General features: G+C 41.2%; 1 protein-coding gene across 3 annotated transcripts in view; it reads left to right on the forward strand.

Moving 5' to 3' along the window:
• The window catches only part of LOC134205565 (probable serine/threonine-protein kinase DDB_G0282963), a 599,905-nt gene that overhangs the window by 515,011 nt on the left and 57,883 nt on the right, over positions 1–27,011 (forward strand). Inside the window, exon 1 of one of the 3 annotated variants that reach the window (XM_062680903.1) lies at positions 1,845–1,865. The exons of the other annotated variants lie outside the window; for them this stretch is intronic. The gene's annotated coding sequence lies outside the window, so the exon portion shown is untranslated. Of the gene's footprint in view, positions 1–1,844; positions 1,866–27,011 lie in introns of those variants that run through there. 3 annotated transcript variants of the gene reach the window in all.

Consider the following 27,011-nt stretch of genomic DNA (forward strand, 5'->3'; position numbering starts at 1 on the left):
TTGAATTTTGAATTTTTGAATTTTGAATTTTGAATTTTTGAATTTTGAATTTTTGAATTTTGAATTTTTTGAATTTTTTTTGAATTTTGAATTTTTTGAATTTTTGAATTTTTGAACTTTTGAATTTTTTGAATTTTTGAATTTTGAATTTTGAATTTTTGATTTTTGAATTTTTGAATTTTTGAATTTTTGAATTTTTGAATTTTTGAATTTTTGAAATTTTGAATTTTTGAATTTTTGAATTTTTGAATTTTTGAATTTTTGAATTTTTGAATTTTTGATTTTTGAATTTTGAATTTTTGAATTTTGAATTTTTTTTGAAACTCGAGAATTATTTCGGCTCTTCAATCTGAAGATATCTTTTAGAAGAATGTCATACGAACTACTGATTTCGTAAAGGTAAATACAGCTTTAACAGTGTTTATAGCAAGAGCAACGCCGCCAAACATTCCTCCAAGCACGCCATGTTGCCTTTTACTCGGAAATCAAAATAATATGTAAACAATCAACCATCCTACCCTAAGAATGACTCACAGAGAACGATTCCCACACCACTCCACCTCAGCACCTATGAAACCACTCCCTCACATCCCTTCCGCATGACGGTGTGGTACGTGACGTCGTCGTAAGTGCGTTGAGGCAACAAAAGTGCGCGCTACCTATCGGTTGACTATCCGTCTCCGCGTTTCGCCGCTTCTTTGTTCATAAAACTCCTCTGCTTCCAAAGCAGTTCGGTTCAGTTTCCGGGAAGATGTTTCAACCACTTGCTTCCAGTCGGGGAAAGCCCGACTTCCAAAGTATTATAGTACCATGTAGAAGGAAGCCACCACCACCGCCGCCGCGCCATACCGCCCGGGCATCGCACTAACAGCCTCAACAGGCGGCGATGATGCTGCGTGTAGTTTTATCACTCTCGCAAGTCTCCGAAGAAGCCAGGGACCAATGCCGAGGATTCCGAACCGGCGACGACGCGCTGAAATTACGGAAGAAAGAGGAAACAAACTCCGCCGAATGGAGCGAAACTTTGAGTAGAACTACGCGCGCTGCTCGTTAATTTATACAGGAAAATATAATTAAAACTAAACGATGAGAAGATAAAGCAATTACGTAATGAACATCGTAAAACGCAGTCAGCCGTCAGTCAGTTTGGTAAGTTTCTAGCGCGATGCTTTTCAGATCCATACCGCGAATTGCGATTTCGTCGGTTAAATACGATGACTCTTTGAGGATTGACTTTTTCGGATGGATCAATGAAAAACCGGTTAGAACTTTTGTTACAAGCTTTCGGAATTTGGCTTCTGGCAATTAAATGGTGCAATTGAATGTTTTTTTTAATGAAACATAACATATCTAATAGGAGCTGCTCGATTGAAGCTGGGATTCCTAAAGCATTTCCATGATATAAAAACTTCAGCGTAATTTCTGGAATATCGGAGGCACAAATGATCTGAAAAGTGATCTCGAAATCGTGATAATTTTATTAAGTCCGTCGATCCAAGCAAGGAAGATAAAACTTTCGTGTTGCTCAATCCAAATAAATACTTACCAAAATTCTCAATTACAACCGCATTAAACTGTAGAGCAGTTAACATCTTCAATTGTTTTGCAAACCCTCTGTATGTTAATCCGAAGCTGAATCTATTCGTAATATTGAAATGATTAACACGCACGGTTCATTGCATCGAAATGCCCTTCACGATTGAATTCAAACCATATTCAATAAATTATTTCTCTGATATCTTGAAATAATTAGTACGGTTTACCTTTTTGCAATTTGTATCTTAAGCTCATAGAACATCTATAATTGATATACTAATGTATTGTTTTCTTCAAACTTGCAGGTATAAAATCGTTCAAAGCTAAACGTAAGTACCAACAAACGTTCCATTAGCTGAGCCATCGCACTCCAAATACAATATCTATGGCAACTACATATTCCAGTCGCCCCAAAAATCTTCGCAGTAGAACAAAAGCCCAAACCACACAAATCCTGCCCCGGATAGACACATTTATTATCCACTTTCCTGCAATTAAAACATGTAGCTGCAGGACTGAAACATTTCGTGGCAGCGAGACAGTTCCATCCTACCTCAATGTCGACGGCGGCGCTTTTACTGATGGCCTGTTTTTGTCCCACTCCGAATGCCATTTTCCACCCCTCCAAGCAAACAAGGGCCACTAGCTTACAGGGTTGCCATGTCAAATCCGTTTTTGGAGATCAGAAATCCGTGTGTTTTGCTGTTTCTGCTGATGATTTCTGTCACATGTATGTAATACTGCAAACATCTACATGTTGTTCAAATAAATAAAATACATATATACATATTTGGCAACTCTATTGATTGGTTGGGCTGGAGACGTGCTGGTTGGAAACGGATGCAATTTCATCTCACCTTTATCCTGACACCGCAGCCGTCGTCGTCAACGCGATGGAACACATGTGTTGTTTGTCCAACGACGCCAACGACGACAACGAGAGACGATATCCTGATGTAGGTAGTCGTATAGAACACATTTGCTTAGCCCTGGCTTCGAGCATATTGCAGTCTGTTTCGCAAAAAAAATAAAAGGCTGGTATGGTCGAACCCTTGTCGTGGTAGGATACTGTAAGGCTTATCTATTCGCTATTTTTCGATGGTGCTAGATGTGAAAGGTGAATTTCATTCGCTGAAATCGTTTCTATAGGAGGTTTGGAAAAACTGAATCTGTTGTGTCATAGAAAAGAGTTCTACAATACTGTATCCGGCTAGTGGAGATTTGGTTTGTACACCCGTTAGTGACATGAAGGACCACCGACGAACATTGAGCTAGCTCACAATAGGCCATATTACAAATCTAAACAACGCCGGTGAAATCGTTTGTGTTTCAGCTTAAATGACACTCAGTTTTAAAAGTGCTAAAGGATGATTGGCCAGATGGGAAGTGCAAAATGATAGATCTGAATGAACAAAAAAAAAATAAGGGGTTAACAGCATTTTTTACGAGTTCTGGTTAAGTATAGAGCAAGTTGTATTCGAGCTTGCGGTAATCGGCTAATATAATATCCACGTGCATTATTAAAAATGTGACAATTCGCAACAAATAGTGAAAAGTGTCTTTCATCCAACTTTACCAGAAGCACTTCAAAATAAAGCTGACACAATGCATCAACTTATGCTTCAGCTCTTTCTTGATAATCGTTTGGCGATTTTCATTTTAGCTCTAGAAGACCTAAGAACTTGTACAATGTACATTGAAGGCAACATTTCAAACTTTTTCTGGATTGCCTTTCTTTCGATGACGCGCAAACCGGAAACCGTTTATTTATTTATTTATTATCAGACTAAGGCCGGAGTGGCCTGTGCTGCACATAAAAGTCTTCTCCATTCAGCTCGGTCCATGGCTGCACTTCGCCAACCACGCAGTCTGCGGAGGGTCCGCAAATCGTCCTCCACCTAATCGATCCACCTTGCCCGCTGTGCACCTCGCCTTCCGGAAACCGGAAACCGATTGAGAGTATAGACCGACATTCATGGAATCCAAAGTCCATCTGGATGTCGTTGCTGAATACCGCGAACAGCTTTCAATTGTTAATGAAGAAAATGTGCGTGATGTTTGTACACCAATCCCCAACCCTTCAAAAAATAAAAGATGTTACGAAATAAAATTAGTTATTGCGCAGAAGCCCAAAATTTTATTCCCACCTTTGGGTTTCCGCGCCGAGCACCCAGCGCCAGACTCGGCTACAAGGAGATAGTGGTCACGTTGGTACTCCTGATTTTTTGACAACTGATGTCGACTGGTTGTGTGAGTGCACCGGTGTCAAAAAATAGAGCTTTTAGCTGAAAATTTAATTGTCAAATCAAGACAAAATTTTCAAAACGACTTATCTGCTTTTGTAAACAAAATTTCAAATGACGATTTGACGAATCTGATAGCTCTCCCACGCAAATCAACACCATCAATAGGTAGCGGAATCCTTCACCTACCTATTGATGGTGTTGGTTTGCGTGGGAGAGCTATCAGATTCGTCAAATTGCCGTTTGAATCTTTGTTTACAAAAGCGGATAAGTCGTTTTGAAAATTTTGTCTTGAAATGCACATTTTGACAGCAATATAGATGTATGAGTGAATAAAATGTGCAAATGCTCTATCGCGGAAGCAGTCGCTGAAGACAAGTGTCAATGGTTTCAGTGACAAAACGAAAAGTTGCAATGCAAAAAGCAATAACTCCGACTTTAATTACCCTCCTGGATGCGATCATTATACGGCAACTGGAAGAGGAAAGGCGACTGAGATTTTCGAACACATTAATCTGTCGAAACGGAATGATGGAGCCCAGATTGGTACTCAATACTAGACTATGCTACGCACCCTACTGTCATCGCCTATCTCTCCAATGGGAAAAAATGGTGGCTAACATCTCTGGGGTTAGCGCGCGGTGGGCCCCACTGACAATTCAAAATTAGTTTAGCATAAGCATTAGCATTAGCATTAGCATTGTTACGGTGTAATTCGTAGATTGGACACTAGTGATACTCATGTTTTACTTTTGAGATCCTTATCTAGAATGCTATCAGAAATCAAGAAGGGGAGTGGTCCTTGATTCCAGTCTTAAACAAAAATAACAAAAGCATGAGGATTACTACTTCTGGCCACGCCCATCTTCACCGTAACTAGGGAGAGGAAGGAAGTGTTGATGTAGTACTTACTTAACGAGAGGCCACCGACTTAGCGACACCCTCATAAGTACCACGGAGTTGGATAATGAGGAAGGTAATCGTTGGGTCAGGATTTGCCTGTAGCTGGCAATGTAACCGTAGATCTTACCCCGTAACACACCACGCAAAGGTGTCTACCCAGCAATTCAAAATTAGTAAACAAAAACATCATTTCAGGACTAGTTTTTTGTGATGGAGTAATTGTTGTTAAGCGATTTGAATGAATATTTATTACTATTATCGTTATGTACCACGTATTCGTGCCGTGAAAAATGTGTTCGATTTTAAATTTAATTGTAATAAGACCGTCATTCATTGTACCTCCATACTAAATTCTAGCTGTATACTTTCAATTTCTTCAAGACTGTTGTCCACCTCGTGTGTGTAGAAGGAACATTGAAAGCTTACGATATCGGACAGCAGATGGCACTAGTAATATGCAATATTACATTGATACAAACACGCAGCAACACCATCTGTCGCCTGATAATGGAAATATTGCAGTTATACCATCAGGTGTAGTGACTGTTGTTAAAATGTTTTGAAAGGACCTCAAGCGGATTTTTTGCTAGAATGCAACTGACGACATCCTAATAGGGCAGGGCATAGCTTTCTACAAACGATTTTGCGTCTCGGTGAATTTTCAGATCGTCATCATAAAGCAACTTTCTGGAGTACAGGTTGTCACACAGGTCATTAACCACAAAGAAAAAGGATAAGCCGACCTTGATGACTGCCCTGCGGTACTCTGGAGGTAATGTCATTCACATTGAACTTGGTGCCACGTACTTCGACGAAAGCCTTGCAAGAGGTAACGAGGTAACCACCGAAAGATCCAAGTAGGTGAGCAAAGTCCGTCATGATTTTCTATTGCTAGAGCATGTGGCAACCTGTCAAATAAACGCTTTTGAAAGTAGAAATAAATATTTCGGAGATGATGGAGGGGCATATAGTCCGAGCTACTGGCCCTTTCGAGCTTGACGCTCAAGCGAAAGAATAAGAAGAAGAAGAGATGATGGAGTATACGCCGTGCAGAATGCTCTCAAAAACATCATTAAAACAGATCAAGAATGATATCGGTCGGTAGTTCTCTGCACTATTTATGTTGCCGGATTTGTAGACGGGAACCATTAAAGCAAGTTTCCAAGCATCCGGCAACCGATGGAAGACTTTTAGCGTAGTTTTCTTCCAATGGAAGAGAATTGCTGTAATGTAACTATTCGACCGAAAGCCATTTGGCCGAAGGCTGTTTGGCCGAATATGTAATCTGCCAGAACAAAACTTTGGGTCGTTTGCGTGAAAATGTCAACTGGCCGAAAGGGAAATACGGTCGAAGAAGTAGTTCGGCCGATCTGCCCATTTGGCAGAAATGTCATTTGGGGTTGTCCTATACCACGTGGACAATTTTGGGGGCAGCGGGATATGTCGACTGTCCACGGTTCCTACATTTTTTTTTTAAGATTTATATGAAGAATTCTCGCATAACTTTTCAAAAGGACCTAAGTAACATTTTTTCCATGAATTAACTTGAGTACTGCAATCAACAGAACAACATGAAAGCTATTGAATGCAGTATTCAAATTAATTCATGAAAAAAATGTTACTTAGGTCCTTTTGAAAAGTTAAGCGTGAATTGTCCACGCTGGGAGAGGGGGGTAGCTGAAACTGACCAAAACCTGTCCACGTGGTATATGGTCCCCTAGGCTGAACAAGTCATTTGGACGAAAACGTTGTTTGACCGAACATGTCATATGGCCATAAAACTAAAAGGGTTGTATACAAGATACGACCGCAAGGTAGCCGTTGGACAACGTAAAGCAATTGTTACGATTGATCTTTCTGCCGTCACTAATAGATTGTGTTTTGTACTTGGAGAAATTTCTTCTCGGATTGAAAGATGGTCTTGAAAAGAACCGAATTATTTTCAGTAATGCGTCTTCCCAATAATAAACACCAACAAAACCAAATCAAAATATATATAGAGAAAATTTCACTTTACTGCTACTGACGCCTTCCATTCGAATAAATTTTTGCAACATTTCCTTCCGACGCGCGCTTGTAATTCTGGCTGAGGCAACTTTTTACTGTCACCAAGCAATTATGATTCGCACTTTGAACAAAATTTGTCTCGGCTCAACTGCCTCTTCTATTAAGGACAATTATCACAGAATACAAAACTAAATGTACTTGCGTTTTCAAGGGCACCTCATTCAAAACAGAAGCCACGCACAACTGTCATTTATATTATTCCACGCATGCTGCGACGCAGCAAGGCTGGAATAATAAAAACAACAGTTGTGCGTAGCTTCCGTTGTGAATGAGGTGCCCTTGAAAACACTAGTGCATTTAGTTTTGGATTCCATGAGGATTGTCCTTAAGTTCTGGTCCTGAAAGAACCGATTTATCGTCAATAATGCGCCGTTACATTTACTAAAAGCAACAAAACCAAGTGAGAGAAATATTGTTTTGTTGGGATGGCACCTCTCCGATGCTTGGATGAAAATGAAAGAAAGAAAACAGCTTTCTTGTGTCCAATATAGTAAGCTAATTAGCCCCGCCTCTTCGTTGTTCGTTATGGGTGCCAATAATATTTGAACGCTTAACGAAAATTAAATGGGTGGGACTAATGAGCTTACTTCATTGAATATAAGGAAGCTGCTTTCTCGCGCGTGTGAGTCAATTTTTCGAGAATCCGCGTAGAACGGATCCATCTCACTTGAATGCTACTGATAGCATCCATGTGAATTATTTTTTGCAGTGTCTTCCCCTAACGCAAGCTCCTAATTCGAAAAATTTCGACCGTCGCCAAGCGATTATGGTTTGCACTTTAAAGCAAATTTTTCTCCGCTCTTCTTTCATTTATATCAAATGGTAGTTCTGAAAAGAACCAATTTATTTCCAATGATGCGCCTCATCCAACACTAACAACAACACAACTAAGAGCAGATTCAGACATTAACGGAAGAATCTTTCAATTTCGCCTGAAAAATCTGATGAACTTCTTCCAAAAAATTCTTTAAGTTTTTCCAAAATATCCATTTGGAAATAAATTTCGGATTGTTCACGGAAACTACTTTGAAGTTTCGAGAATTTTTAGGAATTACCAACAGAAGCTCTTTGGTAATCCAATAGAAAATTGTTTTGAATTTCAGCAGGAGATTCTTTGGAATTTACATAAGAAATTGTTCCAAATTACTACAGGAAAATGTTCAAAATATTTGCGGAAAGTTCATGTTGAGTTTCTGTTGAATATTTTTCGAAATATACCCCGAAAATTCTTAATAATTGTAGAAGAGTGCGGCTAGTAGAATGAGTGTTTTAACGTTAGCTTGCTCAGTCTAGAAAAAAATAAGACGTATAGCTTGGTATAGCCATCGTTCATACAGAAAAATTCTTCAGAATATCCGCGAGATACTCTTTGAAGTTTTCATAGGAAATTCTCTGAAATTTTCACGAGGAATTCTCCGGAATTTTGATGGAAAATTCTTCAGAATTTTCGCGCAAAGCTGTTCAAAATATAGATTTCAATAATAAAATCTTTGGACTTTAACGGAAAATTGCTCGGAGTTTTTATGGAATTTCGTTGGATTTCCAAGGAAAATTCATTGTACAGCAGACGTTTGATAACTGAAAGTCATTTAACTGCAATGCTTTTTGACTGCAATTCGATAGTTGCAACAGTTGTAGTTATCGGACCGCTGAACTTCAATTGTGATGCACAATCGGCTGACAACCGTTTGATGTCTAGAATGCGTTGCAGTTATCGAACGGCATTCGCTAACTGAAACGTAAACATGTTGCAGTCATTTAACAACTAGTGTATTGTCCATAAGAAATTCTTGGGAAATTCCATAGGCTGAAAGCAAAATACGGTCGAACTAGTAATTTGACCAAAAAAGTCGTTTTCCCTAACAGGTAGTTGGTAGAAATGGTCATTTGGCCGAATAGGTCATCAGCACGAAATGCCGTTTCGCCAGAATGGTCTTTTGACAGAATGGGTAGTTTAGCAGAAAATGTTGTTTGGCCCAACGATTTTTTTATTTTATTATCAGACTAAGGCCGGAGTAGCCTGTGCTGCACGACGATACTTCCAAATGGCTTGGCCCAACGAGTCACATGGTCAAATGTCAATTTTTGAACGGATAATATGGTCAAAAATGTCCACCCATTTGGCCAAATGACATTTACAGCGATTATAGGTGATTATACAATCAAGCCATGTGGTGAATTTTAAATTAACCACACGATTTTCTACTCCTATTATCAAAAGTTCAAATCTAGCATAATAATTTTCGCACAATGCTAAAATTAAAGTCGATTGTTTAGCATAAGTAAGCAAACGATCTACGGATGTTTCATCCCCATTGGCGTTGTGGTTCTTCCAGTTCGTGCTCTTGAAAAATCACTATGAAAAGCACGTGGTTTCCCAGATGGCCGATTTGTGGCTTTGTTGTATAACCACCTTAATGTCAAAAGATCATTGAACGAAATTTCGCAACCTCTCTACTGTGTAAGCCGATTGAAGCCCAAAAATATCTAACCAAATCCCATTAAGCCGAATTGAACGTATATCCTAAACTGCTATTAGGTCGAAAATTGTTTGTCCGCAAATGTTGTTTGGCCGAAAACGACATATAAAAAAACAACATAAACGACACAGTTATTAACCACAGTTATTAACTGCGAGGTTTCTAAGCCAAGTTACCATTTTTGCATTCGTATATCAGGCTAGCACGATGATACTTTTATGCCCGAGGGCCCCCTCGACTCGAACTGATAGTTTGGCCGAAAAAATCGTTAGACCGAATAGTTAATTTTTGACCGAAAATTACGTTTGGTAGGAATGGTCATTTGGCAGAAAAGCCAATTGGCCGGAAAATGTCCTTTCTTCGGCTTGGCTAAATGTAAGTTGGTTAGAAGACTTTTGGCTTAACGGCCAGTTCGACTGAAAAAATAAAAAGGTGTCGGAATTGTGTTCAATTGTCATTTGACAATTTTGCCAAACGAGTAACCATTTTTTACCATCTCTAGGAACTCTTTTCAAATGGACCTAATTGATTCTGACCTTGATTTTTGGATTAATGATTGTTATTTTGGTCAAATTCAAATTATTTTGGTCAACTCATGCACCCAACAGAAAGAATAGATTGCGACCTATCTGGTAGTAACGTCAGTTGAACGAAATATGCTGCATAGAGAAAGTATGAATCGTTTCAAATTTAAAGGTCAAATACAGTTACGCCTATTTGAAAAAAGGTTTTTAGATATTATCCATTCAGTAATTGACATTATGCCAAATGCCGTATGCCGAATAACATTTTCGGCCATATGGCTAAAAGGCATTTTTGTCTAATGACTTCTGTGGCCAAACGATCATTTCGGTCAGACGACTTGTTAGGGCAAACGGCTTTTTCAGACAAATTACCAGTTCGGCCGTCTGGTGCTTTCGTCCTATAGAATTTTCCAAGAATTTCTTATGGACAATACAAAGAAAATCATTAAACAAGTTCGAGCAATTTTCCGTTGAGTTTCACAAAGCTTTTGTTTTTTGAAGTTTACATTTTGAATAATCTTCCGCGGAAGCTTTGAAGAATTTTTGAAAATTCCAGGGAGTCTTCCGCAGATATTCCGAATAATTTTCTGTTTTAACGTTGGCTATGCCAAACTAGTCATCTTAATTAATATAAATTGAGAAAATCAACGTTAAAGCAGCTTCCAATCAAAAGATCGTACAATTATGAAGGATTTTCTGTGTAAAATTTGAAGAGTACTCAACAGAAACTTTCCGCAGATATTCAGAATATTTTTTCTGTAGAAATTTGGAACAACTTCTGATGACTTCAACAACAATATCCTGAGAAGATTCTCATGTAAAATCCAAAGATTTTCTTGCTGAAATTCCAAACAATTTCCGTTTGGAAATCCAAAGAGCTCCGCTTGGTAATTCCAAAGAATTCTCGAAACTTTACGCGAGTTTTTTTTTCAGTTTTTAATGAGAATTTTTAGAAATTTCAATAAGAAATTGTATTGAAGTTTTAAGATAATCATTGGTATTTTTACGAAAAATTCTCTGGTGTTTCAACGAGATGTAGATATTTGGTTTCGCCGACGACATTGATATTATGGCACGTAACTTTGAGAGGATGGAGGAAGCCTACATGAGACTTAAAAGCGAAGCTAAACGGATTGGACTAGTCATCAGTCGGCGGCGGCGGCGTGGCACGGCGGCGCACACCTCTAGCTGTCACAAATTATCACAAAAAATACTATAATATTCGCCTATCATCTCTGACTTATTGTGCGTGTATGAAAACCCTTTCTTCTGCGAGTATAGATGTGGTCCTTTAAAGAACCGTTTTGGTGTACCTTATATCGTCGTTCGTGTTGGAGCTGGAGCTGATGTTCTTGTGGTGATGCGCTGGTTTGAATCTCAAGGCTAGTGATCCTTGAGCTTGTGTTGTAGTGCATCAGACGATAAGCTTTCGGCTGTTATCGAGCTTAACGATGTTCTTCTGACCTTGCCACCGCCAGCCTAGGTACCATGCCCCACTTCGTTCCGTTTCGGTCCGAACCGTTCGGTTTGATGCGCGTGTAGTGAATTACCAGCCCGCGGCAGCTTCTTTTATACATAATGAAAATCTTGCGGAGGACCAAAAAGCCCATAACTCACATAGATCTGATGTCCGTGTTGGGAATGCATGAATATGATTGGTTGGTTCCGAAATATTTATCTCTCACACGGCAGTAATTGTCGTTTGCCGAACGAGTCATATGCCCGAAAATGTCGTTTGGCGAATTAATGAATTGACCCCAGGAAAAACATTCGACCAACCATCGTATGACATAATTGGCCATTTCAGATTGAATCGAACATGTTGACAAATCAAAGAAATCTTTTAGCCGGTGAGGTTTAAACTGGATTAAAACAAACACAATACAAAAAAGGGTATTGAAATGATCTCAATTCAAAGTGTTGTGTACTTTGTACTGTCTACTTTGAAGCGTGTCGTTATAGCCCTGGGGCACCATTCTGGTGCGATGAAAATGACGAAAAAAATATTCTCCATTTTATTTTACTGGTCCAACTAGTTTTCGGTCTCGATATCCCTTGAAATAAGCCGTGCTGGACCATGATACCTATACAAACACATAAGAAGCATGGAATACTGAATCGGTCAATAAATAATCAATATAAACTGCGTCCTGTATTTTTAATGCTCCATTTATGGTTATTCTATAATTCCATATGCAATACACGAATCTTAGGAATGGGTATTCGACGCCCAAACCCATAAAAGCACTCAATAAAATCACCCAGCTTTCCACTGACATAGCAGTGTGCCAGCCAGATTTCTCAAATCTGCTGACGCTTCGAAAATCTGCCCAATTTTCTATGAAGCAGCTTTTCCGGTGTATGTAAATGTCACCATTTGCTTGGCAAGTATCGAGCTTCCTCCACTTCACAGTCCACCCACGCCACGGAAGCGTGGCAGGGGAAGCAGCTGAATTTTACTACATTCAAGTGCGACAACGGAAACGAGCCAACTAACCAACATACTGCATTCTATCTCGGCACTTCCACTGCACTGCACTGAACCGGGGGCTCACTGAGACTGAGATTTTTATCCAGTCTTGCAGTCACACAGGTTGGCCCGGCACTTGGGACATCATCACTGCATATCAAGTAGATTCGTCTTGACGTGCACTTGTCTCCTGACTGCCGGAGAAAAATAGGGCCACTGAGTAGAGCGCTCCTGCGGAAGAGGCCACAAGTGCATTCATAGACCATCGCACGTCTGGAGCTTTCGAGAGGATGCATTTGATGTGTTTCTCACTCCTCCTGCACTCATGGCGGAGCTTATACTCTTACAACATTATTTCGAAGGGAAAGAAGGTGATGGTGCCTAGGAGGAGGTGCCAAGAAGGGGATTTTCAAATTGAATGCTTCTGCTGACAACCAACGACCAGAATGATGACGAAGGGGTTTCAACAAGTTTCCGACAATTTATATTCGAAATGGTCTGGCCAAAACCGTCTGCTGGAAAGTGAATGACATTCAAGTTCTTGTTGCTATTCATTGCTTGCAACAACAGTGTACGAAGCTTAGCGTTTGATATTTGAATTATGGAAAAATTTGCACATCAAGCCCTCGCTTCAAAACCGCTTCTCTTTAATCAATACTTTAAAATAATTCTCTATTTATTTTGCCGACTTCACAATATCCGCCTGTCAAATTTAGCGCATTTCTGTCACACTTATTAGAATTAGAGATGAAATAATGAGGTTTCCCCGAATCAATGAATGACAACTTAATGAGATTAATCTATAAGCACATCAAACTTCCCCTAGCCTGTACCGCCCACACTGCTTTGATTGGTTTGAATGGTGAACTGCTCCTACGAGATATTCGCTTGATTTTAATATTCGGTTCATTTGAATTATATAGCGCAGAATTTGATCATAACGGTCAGCAATTTCATTCCACCGACAAACGAATGCAAAGTTAATTGCTTGTTTGGTGAATCAACGATTCGATAACAACCACAATCGTTTCAAAATTGGCATTCAAAATTTTTGATCTGCCAGGAACGACCGTCGTGTTTGTGGAAAAATCATGAAGCAGTGCAGTCTCTTGGTGGCTCTGTAATAACAACCATCCTTTGCGGGGAAGCAGCGTTGCAACCCAAAGCCAATATTCCAGATAAGTTCGGCTCTCAGCAGCTCAGCTGCTCTTCGAAACATAGCATTTCGTCGGTGTCTATTCGTTCGTGGATTTGCACCAGCAAGCAGCATTTGGCTCAAATGCATTGCGGATGCACCTTTGACGATGCCGGCAATGACGAGGATGCTATTCCGATTCAAAGCGAAAAAAAAAATAACACAGAAACGAGGGACAAAGTGTTGTCTGCAGCACAGCATGGCAATGCATTCCCATCTCCCCCCGACCCTGTTAGATGATATCATCACGGATGTAACAAGCTCTCGAAAACTTGGCGGAAGTCACTTGAGCTTTTCACACACACACAAGACTCCTCGTCGACTAGCGGGGGCGGCCTTTCAGGGTAGCGCTTTTCACGTTCTGTCAGAATAGCTAGCAGTGTGGGTTAGATTGGATAGAAACCTACCATCGTTGAATGTACGTATCTATAACTTGTCGGTATGATTTTTTTTCCTATTTCAAAACGGCATCAAAGAGTTTAGTTCCACAATAACTAGGGTAGAGCGCTACTTCACCGGCAATGCCAAATCTAGTTTATCAATTATGTATACGGCAATGTAAATTTTATGATTTTAAACGGCTTCACAATGTGCTTTCTTTTGTGATTTAACGGGATCCAAAAGACACAGAATAATTACATTAAACAGTAAATAGTTTATCATGAGTTATGTCAAGCAATAATTTCAACCTAAAGGCATTTTCGCCTAAATTACCTATACGGCCAAAGAACTTTTTGGTCAAATGACCTGTTCGGCCAAACGACATTTCTGTGACTCCAAAAGTCAGTTTATTCATAATAGGGCAAAAGCTTTGAACAAATAAATAAATTTTATAAATTTCTACGATTGACGACATAAGCTATCGGAATCTTTGTTTGACAGTAGTTTGGAATACAGACCCCGTTCGATTTTGTCGAAATTGAATGGATTTTTTTTCATGATACTTCACATTTTCTCACACTTTTTTACGCGGATTTTGAATAGACCTGTGTGCCGATTGGAAATTTATCGACAGCGGCATGATTGATCAATTTCAGTCAGCGGCGGCGGCGTGGATCGGCGTGAACTAATTTCATGCATTAAAAATTCTCCCGAATTTTTCCGGAGGTCCTGCAGGAATTCTTCCGGAAGTTTCTCCAGGAATTTCTCCGGAAGTTCCTCCAGGAATTCCTCCGGAAGTTCCTCCCGGCATTTCTTCAGAAGTTCCTCCAGGAATTCCTCCGGAAGTTCCTCCAGGAATTCCTCCGGAAGTTCCTCCAGGAATTCCTCCGGAACTTCCTCCAGGAATTCCTCCGGAAGTTCCTCCAGGAATTCCTCCGGAAGTTCCTCCAGGAATTCCTCCGGAAGTTCCTCCAGGAATTCCTCCGGAAGTTCCTCCAGGAATTCCTCCGGAAGTTCCTCCAGGAATTCCTCCGGAAGTTCCTCCAGGAATTCCTCCGGAAGTTCCTCCAGGAATTCCTCCGGAAGTTCCTCCAGGAATTCCTCCGGAAGTTCCTCCAGGAATTCCTCCGGAAGTTCCTCCAGGAATTCTTCCGAGAGTTCCTCCAGGAATTCCTCCGAGAGTTCCTCCAGGAATTCCTCCCAGAGTTCCTCCGGGAATTCCTCCGAGAGTTCCTCCAGGAATTCCTCCGGAAGTTCCTCCAGGAATTCCTTCAGAAGTTCCTCCAGAAATTCCTCCGAAGTTCCTCCAGAAATTCCTCCCGGAGTTCCTCCAGGAATTCCTCCGAAGTTCCTCCAGGAATTCCTCCGGAAGTTCCTCCAGGAATTCCTCCGGAAGTTCCTCCAGGAATTCCTCCGAAGTTCCTCCAGGAATTCCTCGGAAGTTCCTCCAGGAATTCCTCCGGAAGTTCCTCCAGGAATTCCTCCGGAAGTTCCTCCAGGAATTCCTCCGGAAGTTCCTCCAGGAATTCCTCCGAAGTTCCTCCAGGAATTCCTCGGAAGTTCCTCCAGGAATTCCTCCGGAAGTTCCTCCAGGAATTCCTCCGAAGTTCCTCCAGGAATTCCTCCGGAAGTTCCTCCAGGAATTCCTCCGGAAGTTCCTCCAGGAATTCCTCCGGAAGTTCCTCCAGGAATTCCTCCGGAAGTTCCTCCAGGAATTCCTCCGGAAGTTCCTCCAGGAAGAAGTTCCTCCAGGAATTCCTCCGGAAGTTCCTCCAGGAATTCCTCCGGAAGTTCCTCCAGGAATTCCTCCGGAAGTTCCTCCAGGAATTCCTCCGGAAGTTCCTCCAGGAATTCCTCCGGAAGTTCCTCCAGGAATTCCTCCGGAAGTTCCTCCAGGAATTCCTCCGGAAGTTCCTCCAAGAATTCCTCCGGAAGTTCCTCCAGGAATTCCTCCGGAAGTTCCTCCAGGAATTCCTCCGGAAGTTCCTCCAGGAATTCCACCGGAAGTTCCTCCAGGAATTCCACCGGAAGTTCCTCCAGGAATTCCTCCGGAAGTTCCTCCAGGAATTCCTCCGGAAGTTCCTCCAGGAATTCCTCCGGAAGTTCCTCCAGGAATTCCTCCGGAAGTTCCTCCAGGAATCCCTCCGGAAATTCCTCCAGGAATTCCTCCGGAAGTTCCTCCAGGAATTCCTCCGGAAGTTCCTCCAGGAATTCCTCCGGAAGTTCCTCCAGGAATTCCTCCGGAAGTTCCTCCAGGAATTCCTCCGGAAGTTCCTCCAGGAATTCCTCCGGAAGTTCCTCCAGGAATTCCTCCGGAAGTTCCTCCAGGAATTCCTCCGGAAGTTCCTCCAGGAATTCCTCCGGAAGTTCCTCCAGGAATTCCTCCGGAAGTTCCTCCAGGAATTCCTCCGGAAGTTCCTCCAGTAATTCCTCCGGAAGTTCCTCCAGTAATTCCTCCGGAAGTTCCTCCAGGAATTCCTCCGCATGTTCCTCCAGGAATTCCTCCGGAAGTTCCTCCAGGAATTCCTCCGGAAGTTCCTCCAGGAATTCCTCCGGAAGTTCCTCCAGGAATTCCTCCGGAAGTTCCTCCAGGAATTCCTCCGGAAGTTCCTCCAGGAATTCCTCCGGAAGTTCCTCCAGGAATTCCTCCGGAAGTTCCTCCAGGAATTCCTCCGGAAGTTCCTCCAGGAATTCCTCCGGAAGTTCCTCCAGGAATTCCTCCGGAAGTTCCTCCAGGAATTCCTCCGGAAGTTCCTCCAGGAATTCCTCCGGAAGTTCCTCCAGGAATTCCTCCGGAAGTTCCTCCAGGAATTCCTCCGGAAGTTCCTCCAGGAATTCCTCCGGAAGTTCCTCCAGGAGTTCCTCCGGATGTTCCTCCAGGAATTCCTCCCGAAGATCCTTCAGGAATCCTCCGGAAGATCCTCCAGGAATTCCTCCGGAAGTTCCTACAAGAATTTCTTCAGAAGAGCCTCCAGGAATTCCTCCCGAAGATCCTTAAGGAATTCCTCCGGAAGATCTTCCAGGAATTCTTCCGGAAGCTCCTTAAGGAATTCCTCCGGAAAATCCTCCAGGAACTCCTCCGGAAGATCCTCCAGGAATTCCTCCGGATGTTCCTCCAGGAATTCCTCCGGAAGTTCCTCTAGGAATTCCTCCGGAAGTTCCTCCAGAAATTCCTCCGGAAGTTCCTCCAGGAATTCCTCCGGAAGTTCCTCCAAGAATTCCTCCGGAAGTTCCTCCAGGAATTCCTCCGGAAGTTCCTCCAGGAATTCCTCCGGAAGTGCCTCCAGGAATTCCTCCGGAAGTTCCTCCAGGAATTCCTCCGGAAATTCCTCCAGGAATTCCTCCGGATGTTCCTCCAGGAATTCCTCCCGAAGATCCTTCAGGAATCCTCCGGAAGATCCTCCAGGAATTCCTTTGGAAGATCCTACAAGAATTTCTTCAGAAGAGCCTCCAGGAATTCCTTCGGAAGATCCTCCAGGAATTCCTCCGGAAGATCTTCCAGGAATTCTTCCGGAAGCTCCTTAAGGAAATCCTCCGGAAAATCCTCCTGGAACTCCTCCGGAAGATCCTCCAGGAATTCCTCCGAAAGTTCCCTCAAGAATGGCTTTCACATGTCAAGTCTTCCTTACGTTCAGTGCTCCAGAAACTCGTCCACAAACTTACTCGGAAAATCCCCTGGGAATGTCTCCTAAACTTCCTGAGGAAAACGGTTCAGGAATTCTTTGAAGGTGTCTTCAGTAATTTCCTTGGAAGTTTCTGAAAAAAAAATCCTTTGGAAATTCAGCCGGCCTGCAGAAGTTCTTCCTGAAATTCCTGCCGGAGTTCCTCCAGGAATTCCTCCGCAGAAGTTCCTCCCAGAATTCCTCCGCGGAAGTTCCTCCAGGAATCCCACCGCTGAAGTTCCTCCAGGAATTCCTCTGGAAGTTCCTCCAGACATCCCTCCGGAAGTTCCTCCAGGAATTCCTCCGCAGAAGTTCCTCCCAGAATTCCTCCGCGGAAGTTCCTCCAGGAATCCCACCGCTTAAGTTCCTCCAGGAATTCCTCCCGAAGATCCTTCAGGAATCCTCCGGAAGATCCTCCAGGAATTCCTCTGGAAGATCCTACAAGAATTTCTTCAGAAGAGCCTCCAGGAATTCCTTCGGAAGATCCTCCAGGAATTCCTCCGGAAGATCTTCCAGGAATTCTTCCGGAAGCTCCTTAAGGAATTCCTCCGGAAAATCCTCCAGGAACTCCTCTGGAAGATCCTCCAGGAATTCTTCCGGAAGTTTCTCCAGGAAATCCACCGGAATTTCCTCCAGGAATTCCTCCGAAAGTTCCTTCAAGAATGGCTTTCACATGTCAATTCTTCCTTACGTTCAGTGCTCCAGAAACTCGTCCACAAACTTACTCGGAAAATCCCCCGGGAATGTCTCCTAAACTTCCTGAGGAAAACGGTTCAGGAATTCTTTGAAGGTGTCTTCAGTAATTTCCTTGGAAGTTTCTGAAAAAAAATCCTTTGGAAATTCAGCCGGCCTGGCGAAGTTCTTCCTGAAATTCCTGCCGGAGTTTCTCCAGGAATTCTTAAAGAAGCTCTCCCAGGAATTAATCCGAAAGCTCTTCCAGGAATTCCTCCTGAAGTTTATCCAGGAATTCCTCTGGAAGTTCCTCCAGACATCCCTCCGGAAGTTCCTCCAGGAATTCCTCCGCAGAAGTTCCTCCAAGAATTCCTCCGCGGAAGTTCCTCCAGGAATCCCACCGCGGAATTTCCTCCAGGAATTCCTCCGCGGAAGTTTCTCCAGGAATTCCTCTGGAAGTTCCACCAGGCATTCCTCCGGAAGTTCCTCCAGGAATTCCACCGGAAGTTCCTCCAGGAATTCCTCCGGAAGTTCCTCCAGGAATTCCTCCGGAAGTTCCTCCAGGAATTCCTCCGGAAGTTCCTCCAGGAATTCCTCCGGAAGTTCCTCCAGGAATTCCTCCGGAAGTTCCTCCAGGTATTCCTCCGGAAGTTCCTCCAGGAATTCCTCCGGAAGTTCCTCCAAGAATTCCTCCGGAAGTTCCTCCAGGAATTCCTCCGGAAGTTCCTCCAGGAATTCCTCCGGAAGTTCCTCCAGGAATTCCTCCGGAAGTTCCTCCAGAAATTCCTCCGGAAGTTCTTCCAGGAATTCCTCCGGAAGTTCCTCCAGGAATTCCTCCGGAAGTTCCTACAAGAATTCATCCGGAAGTTCCTCCAGAAGTTCCTCCAGGAATTCCTCCGGAAGTTCCTCCAGGAAATCCTCCGGAAGTTAATCCAGGAATTCCTCCGGAAGTTAATCCAAGAATTCCTCCGGAAGATCCTCCAGGAATTCCTCCTGAAGTTTCTCCAGGAAATTCTCCGGAAGTTCCTCCAGGAATTCCTCCGAAAGTTCCTCCAGGAATGGCTTTCACCTTTCAATTCTTCCTTACGCTCAATGCTCCAGAAACTCGTCCACAAACTTACTCGGAAAATCCTCCGGGAATGTCTCCTAAAATTCCTGAGGAAAATGGTTCAGGAATTCTTTGAAGGTGTCTTCAGTAATTTCCTTGGAAGTTTCTGAAAAAAAAAAATCCTTTGGAAATTCAGCCGGCCTAAATCTAATTTCAAAATCTAATCATTTTTCTTGAAAAAAAATCTTTTTTCTCTATTTTCACGCTGTTTTTGTTAGGTAAGCAGTTTTTATAAGCGGGAAATAAGTTTTACGTAGTTTATAAGTAATACAAAAAAAAATAAATAAAAACTTTGTTGCCAAAATCGAATGGTTTTGTTGCCAAAATGAATGTTGCCAGAATCGAATGTTGCCGAAACCCAATGGGGTCTGTATTTATATTTCAAATAAAATGCGATTTTACAGAACCCCGACCACTTATCAAAGGAAAATCCTGATCAGATCAACTTTTCAAGTTTGAAATATTCTTGTGCTTTGTACTTTCATTTCAATACCCTAACAAAGCATGACGAATTGACTGTATTTCTGTTTTGATTATTAATTCAATTAAATAGATTTCCACGAAGGGTTATATTTAAAGATATTGTTGTTATTCGACTCCTTTCGAGGCCTATAAGAAGGATTGCGCATCGCATTACCACAAACATGTTGACGATAACTTCTCATATTTTGTGTAATTTGAGCAGCTTCAGCGACCAGCTTAACCAGATTTTCCCCATCCCATTTCTGTCTGTCGGAGGACAACTTGTGGTTCCATCTGTTACTGGTTTTTGCTTTTCCACCACCATATATCAGGTGCGGTGCGGGTGCGGTGGTGGCGGTGGCGGCGCATCGCTGAAGTGTGCTTTGTGCACCACGTATCGACGAGCACGATTAACTTCGCTGTGGTCTCGCGAAAATAGTATTTCTGGCCGGGCCTCAGCCATCACAACGACAACAACAAACAGCGAAATATCTCCGCAAGCCGATCATAAAATATGGCTTTTCGGCTGGTAAAACAGCAAAAACGTAGGTACCTTGGCTGTAGGAGAGAAGAAAGGTGGAGAATCAGCCTCGCACAGATAGAATAGCAACATCAGCAGCGAAAATTCACGGTCACGGTCCAGTGATAAAAAAAAATATAGGGAAAGTGGTCAGAAACATACCACTTGGAAATGATACATTGGGTCTTTCTTCAATATGACACACGTTTTTAACAAATATTTTAAATCTAAAATACGTATTGAAATACCCTTTCTAACTTCTGATCCTTTGCTTTGACAAAATATTATGACGTCTTACCACCATCTTCGTTTATCAGTTTTATACTTTTTCTTTTTTCGGACTGCTCTTCAACTACTCAATATTGCCATTTCTTCAATTATTATTTGAAATCTTGTGTGGCATTGCACAATGCTTGGATGCTCAAGAAGTCGGAATTATTTCCCACCCGAAAACGTGCTTGACCAGACCGAAAATCAAACTCACCATCTCATAAATAATGTTAGCTAAGCTCAAATTCTGAGATCCCGTCGTGCTTAAAAAATAAACTTCAAGAATGCATATTGCACCATTCTCCCGCCGTGAGCACCTCGCTACGATGCAGCGGGCTGGATGGCTCCGCACCGGACTTTTTTTGCCAATATTTTCATTCTGATTAAATTTAACGATAATAGTGTTATTTATAATTATGGCTTTCGGTGCGGATTAATGCAAGACAGCTGGAACGCTTCGCGTTCCGATGCGTTCTTGCGTGAGATCTCCGTTGGGTCCGTAATGGCGTGGAGTTTGTTCATGATGAAATTCTGGAAGCTGCAAAGAAAATGGGTGATTTGTCAACTAGAATTGCCGTAGCAGCTATGATAGGACATATGAAAATACGGTACGGGGAGAAAAAATTGCGGTGGCAACGACTGTGCAATTGTATGACAGAATTGCCCGGAGACGGTCGGACGAACGGCCAACTCCGACATCAGGTTTGTAATCTTCGACAGACATCTTAATAGCATACTGCAATGGCATCCCCACCGAACAACACTACGCTACGGCAAGGCTTGCACAGCTTCTGTTCTGTGGCGTTTTATTTATTCGGAGTTATTTTTAATGGCACTCGGTTGTGTCATAGGAAAAAGGACACCTATTACAGATTGGTACGTTGCGAGATAAAGCTGTGACTTGAAGTGTGCTTTTTTTTTGCCCCAGGCAGGCTGAGATAACTGAACTGCATGATAATTGCGAGTTTTAAGTTATCACAGATTGGGAAAATCAATGTTGTTCAAATTAGTACATCCAGCTTTTTCTAAAAGCTTGTCTTTGACATGAACACACAGCTTTTACGTACCGTCAACTGGGGGGAAGATGATCATTTTTAAGACAAAACATGCAATAACAATGTGTGTTTACATTTTAAATCGAAACAAATATTTTCAAAACATGTACTGCTATACGTTGCAATAATCAACAACTTTAGTTTTCTGAAATGCGTTCGCATTTATTAAAATAAATTAAATTATCACACATTTTTTGAATAATCTGGTTTGGGGTGAAGTTGATCAAGACAGCTCTACTAAAACCATTATGACCTACTAGTCAAAATGCACTAGGTCATTTGTATGAATGTTGAATTTACTACGTAAAGAAGTCTAAGAAGTCAATATTTGAAACGAAAATATCGTCATTTATGACTATTCCTCTCTTTCTTCCACAAAATACATTTTCATGATTATAATCGAAAAACTCGGATTTCTACCTAGCGGTAACATTACTTGAACGGAAAATATTGTTGACTACCGTTTCATAAAAAAGTTTGGCACTTTTGACTGACACATCAAATGATCATCTTCACCTCAATGATCATCTTCCCCCCATTTGACGGTACCACCAATCTTCCTAGTACACAGGATTCTGTTTTTACACGATTTTTTTTCGCTAGTATATTTGACGTGTGACTTTAATTTACTACCAAACTCTTCGCAACATATTTAAAAAAATCCAGGATAAGTCAAAGAAAAATCACATGATAATTGATATGCCTTAAACATTTAGCATGAGTGGTAAATTGAGAAAATATAAATCGTGTAAAAACAAAGACCAGTGTAATTTGTTCGAGTGTTGGAAGAGGATATACTTCTCGCAGAATTGCCTTATTAGCTTCGCCGGCCTAATGGTTGGTTGTTATAATTCAACTAATAACGGAGTTATAGCACTAGTTGCAGTAACTTAGACTAAATGATAGCAAAATTCCAATCATTTAGTTTAAGTTACTGCAACTAGCGCTATAACTCCGTTATTAATTGAATTCTAGCAACGAACCATTAAGCAGACAATGATATGGAAATGCTAATATCATCTTCCAAACTTGGACGTACATGTTCATGATAGAATTAGAGGCGAAAGTATAGAATTGATAGTTTCGTTAGGATACGGCAGGCATGAAGAATGTTTTTATAGAAGTCGATTTGAAAGCGAGCGGAGGGCAATATTTGTGATGGCACATATCACACGCAATGAGAAAACAGAACTGTACAATAAAAATCCTATTCGACTAAATGCTGATGTCATATTAGAAATTTGGAGACAGTACACGTCGATAGAAAATCCTTCCGCACGCGATGGCATATGAGCAAGTCAAACCACCTTCCTTTTGCCAGTGGAGATATATCAGCTTCCACACTGATATTCTTCCCTCCCCCTTCATACGGGAGTTTGGCAGAAGGAAGGTCGTGTGATATGTGCCATCACAAATATTGCCCTCCGCTTGCTTTCAAATCGACTTCTATAAAAACATTCTTCATGCCTGCCGTATCCTAACGGAACTATCAATTATATACTTTCGCCTCTAATTCTATCATGAACATGTACGTCCAAGTTTGGAAGATGATATTAGCATTTCCATATCATTGTAAATCGTTTAACTTCACGTAGAAGTAACACACACGAAATCATTAATTTAGTGCATTAAGCAGAGTTGTAGAAAAACCTTCGCACAAGAAGTCCATTGTACAACACATTTTCAAATTCAGCTTCTGGAATGACTTATTGACAAACTACTAAATGATCGAACGCGAATTACTAAATGATCGATAACATCCTTGGAGATCAACAATAATTCGTACTTCAGTTTGACTTTTGCGATTAACAATCATTGGAGAAACCCACTCGGAAGCCTCGTTAACACGTTCTATAATACCTTGGCTTTCTAGTTCTTTCAACTTCATAAGTGTTAAGTGTTAAGTGTTCTAGCGGATAGGGAATTCTACGTAACGCTTGACAGACAGGGGGAACAGTTTATCGATTTTTATGTTAGCCACTATTCCTTCAAGACAAAATTTTCAAAACGACTTATCTGCTTTTGTAAACAAAGATTCAAACGACGATTTGACGAATCTGATAGCTCTCCCACGCAAACCAACACCATCAACAGGTAGCGGAATCCTTCACCTACCTTATGATGGTGTTGGTCTGCGTGGGAGAGCTATCAGATTCGTCAATGTCGTTTGAATCTTTGTTTACAAAAACAGATAAGTCATTTTGGAAATTTTGTCTTGCCTTCATTAAAATTTTATTTTATTCAATTTCTCTGTATATTTTGAATATATTTATAAATTGCGTAGTATAAATTAGTTCTTACCCTTGATTTTCGGAAACTCGTTGTCTATGTTCTGTAGGAACTTGACAATTCCCAGTCTAACAGCGGTGTCGCCAGATAATAGTGAACACTTCCCTTTGGCAATCACGTACAGCGTTGTATAAACCTGTTTGATCCCATACACGAGTTATACTTGTGATACATATATGATACCAATATCACTGTACAGCATAAAATCATATGTCTGTCACTCAGAATCACGCTGGTATCACGATAGCACGATGATTTCCGTACCCTGCCCTTTGACCTTTGTATTGTACGAAACAGAACATAATTTGTTGTTTGAAATGTCAAATACGCCGTTTGAAATGATGTCAGGCCATTAGGCCGAAGGCTATTTGGCCGAAGGTCATTAGGCCGAAAAGAAGCAAAAAGAGAAAAATGAGAAGTTCTTTCTTCACCTTACCACTTCTTTCTTCCCCCTTCTTGTATCTACCTTATTCCTTCTTCTTTCTTCCTTCTTCCTTCTTGCTTCTTCCTTCTTCTGTTTCCTTCTTCTTTCTTCCTTATTCCTTCTTTCTTCTTCCTTCTTCCTTCTTATTTCTTCTTGCTTTCTCTTTCCTTCGTCCTTCTTCCTTCTTCCTTCTTCATTCTTCCTTCTTCCTTCTTCCTTCTAGCTTCTTCCTTCTTCCTTCTTCCTTCTTATTTCTTCTTCTTCCTTCTTCCTTCTTCCTTCTTCCTTTTTCCTTCTTCCTTCTTCCTTCTTCCTTCTTCTTTTTTCCTTCTTCCTTCTTCTCTCTTCCTTCTTCCTCCTTCCTTCTTCCTTCTTCCTTCTTCTTTCTTCCATTTTCCTTCTTCTTTCTTCCTTCTTCCTTCTTCTTTCTTCCTTCATCCTTCTTCTTTCTCACTTTTTCCTTCTTACTTCTTCCTTCTTTTTTCTTCATTCTTTCTTCTTCTTTCTTCTTCTTCCTCTTTTTTTCTTCTTCCTTCTTCTTCCTCTTTCTTCCTTCTCCTTTCTTCTTTCTTCCTTCTCCCTTCTTCCTTCTTCTTTCTTCTTTCTTCTTTCTTCTTTCTTCATTCTTCCTTCTTTCTTCTTTCTTCTTCCTTCTTATGTTTTCTTCCATCTTTCTCCCGTCTTCCTTCTTTCTTCTGTCTTCTGTCTTCTTTCTTTTTCCTTCTGCCTTCTTCCTTCTACCTTCTTTCTTCTTCCTTCTTCCTTATTCCTTATTCCATTCGGCCTAATGACCATTCGGCCTAGTGACCATTCGGCCTAATGGCCTTCGGTCTAATGACCTCCGGCCTAACGGCCTTCGGCCTAATGACCCAGCATCGTTTGAAATATGAAATAAAAACAAACATTTGCAAGCTGACTGAGTAAAAATCGTTTTTCTGCAATTCCGGGTGATATTTTTTACAACATTGGCAAAATAACTATTCGTAAGCCCATTATTTGCTACAATTATGCTCTGGAGATGTCTTCCTATTGATTTTGCCAGTTGTTTCCAGAAAGATCTACCGTCACTTTTGCATGATATTAAATGGTTTTAGTTCTGAATCGTGTGATTTCGAACATTTTGTGCAAAGATCCCATGGTATTTAATTGGAATGAGGTCTGGGGATTGGAAAGGATGTGGGATCTGTGATTTGCCATTAGTCAGCATCTACTTGTTTGGATGGGAAGAATGTTTTGTATCGTTGTTTTGGACAAATTCAAAATTGGATCTATGACCCAATTGAACGGTGCTGGCTTTATCCTTCAAAATGTCCAAATGAATTAAACGATCAGCGCCGATTGCACTGAAATCACCCTAAACCATAGAATAAAGTGATTAACGTCCGCAGAAATAATTGCCCGCGGAATATTTGCAAGAACTCGCATATTTCTGCTAAAATACCTATACGAAGAATTGGAAAACTATGACAAACTGTTAAAACGTATTCACAATTTAATTAAAAAATATGGGTAAATATTGTGCAATACTCATAAAAACTATAGTAAAAGTTTATGATTTCTATACATTTTGACGAAAAATATAGTTTTGGAAAGCGGTAGAATCAGTTTCAAAACAAGTTGTCAAATAGATACAACTGTGGAAATAAAAGATGTATGTCATCTTGTCACTGTACGCGTACAGCGTGATACGAAAATCATTGTGCGGAAATCATATGTCTGTCGATAGTATTATGCATCAACTTCACCAAGGACTTCAAGTGGATTGATACAACCGTATGCGTTGAAAATCTTCTGACTACCTTTTCGAACAGCGTATGCTGTTAATCCAGTTGTTTTCAGCAATCTCCAGTCGGTTTCGCATAATACATCTTGATCAGCTCCCGTATCGACAATAAACGGTACTGTTACTCCTCCAACTTGAACATTGATGAATCGCTTTCCTGATCCAACATGGAATAATTCGAAAATTTCCCTTTTCCGCTTTTTCTTTGGAACTCTCGATTTCGCGAACAAATCGTTTATTTCTGTCCTGGTGATCCATCCGGGTGGATGGTGTAGATCCATTGAACCTTTTCCGATTCGTTAAACAACATCGGCTGAAGTGGCCAATTTGACCGCACATGTTGCATTTCTTCGACCTTGCTGGGCACGCAGAATCACTGGAATTATGCCTTCCTTCACAGCAAGTGCACCTAGTGCGTTTAGGTACATAGTTCTTCGAGCTGACTTTCAAAAGATTGTCCTTTGCTGGGTTTGATGTTGTATCTTCAAGTAAGGGTTTTGTTGTATTTTGGTTTACCCAATCCTTGAGTTGAAGTTGTATCGATTCGTCTGTGCGTTCAATAGCCAATACTTCATTTAACGTAAGATCCTTTTCCAAACACTTCCGTTACAGTTCGGAATTATTCGTTTATTGTGTGATTGTTTATTGTGTCGCCACAATTTAATTCACGACCAAATTTTCCAGCTAGTTTCCAGCTGGAAATCGCAGAAGGCTGCTTGGTGCTTCACTCGTATGACAAATGTGCCAAATTTTCATTTTCCTTTGGTGTAATTTGACGGAAGTTCAAACGTTCGTATGTTTCCGATAGGTACCTGTGGGATGAAATACTCATCTAGAAGATTGACTGCAATTCTTCATCGACTATCTGCCGCATGAACAATTTCGTAGACTTCGCCGATTACTTTCCGTACATCTGGACCGCCAAACATCATCAGCGTCCTGAATTTGTCCTCATGGTTTTCAATTT

This window comes from Armigeres subalbatus, chromosome 1 (genome assembly GCF_024139115.2).
Source record: "Armigeres subalbatus isolate Guangzhou_Male chromosome 1, GZ_Asu_2, whole genome shotgun sequence".
Classification (NCBI taxonomy): Eukaryota; Metazoa; Arthropoda; class Insecta; order Diptera; family Culicidae; genus Armigeres; species Armigeres subalbatus.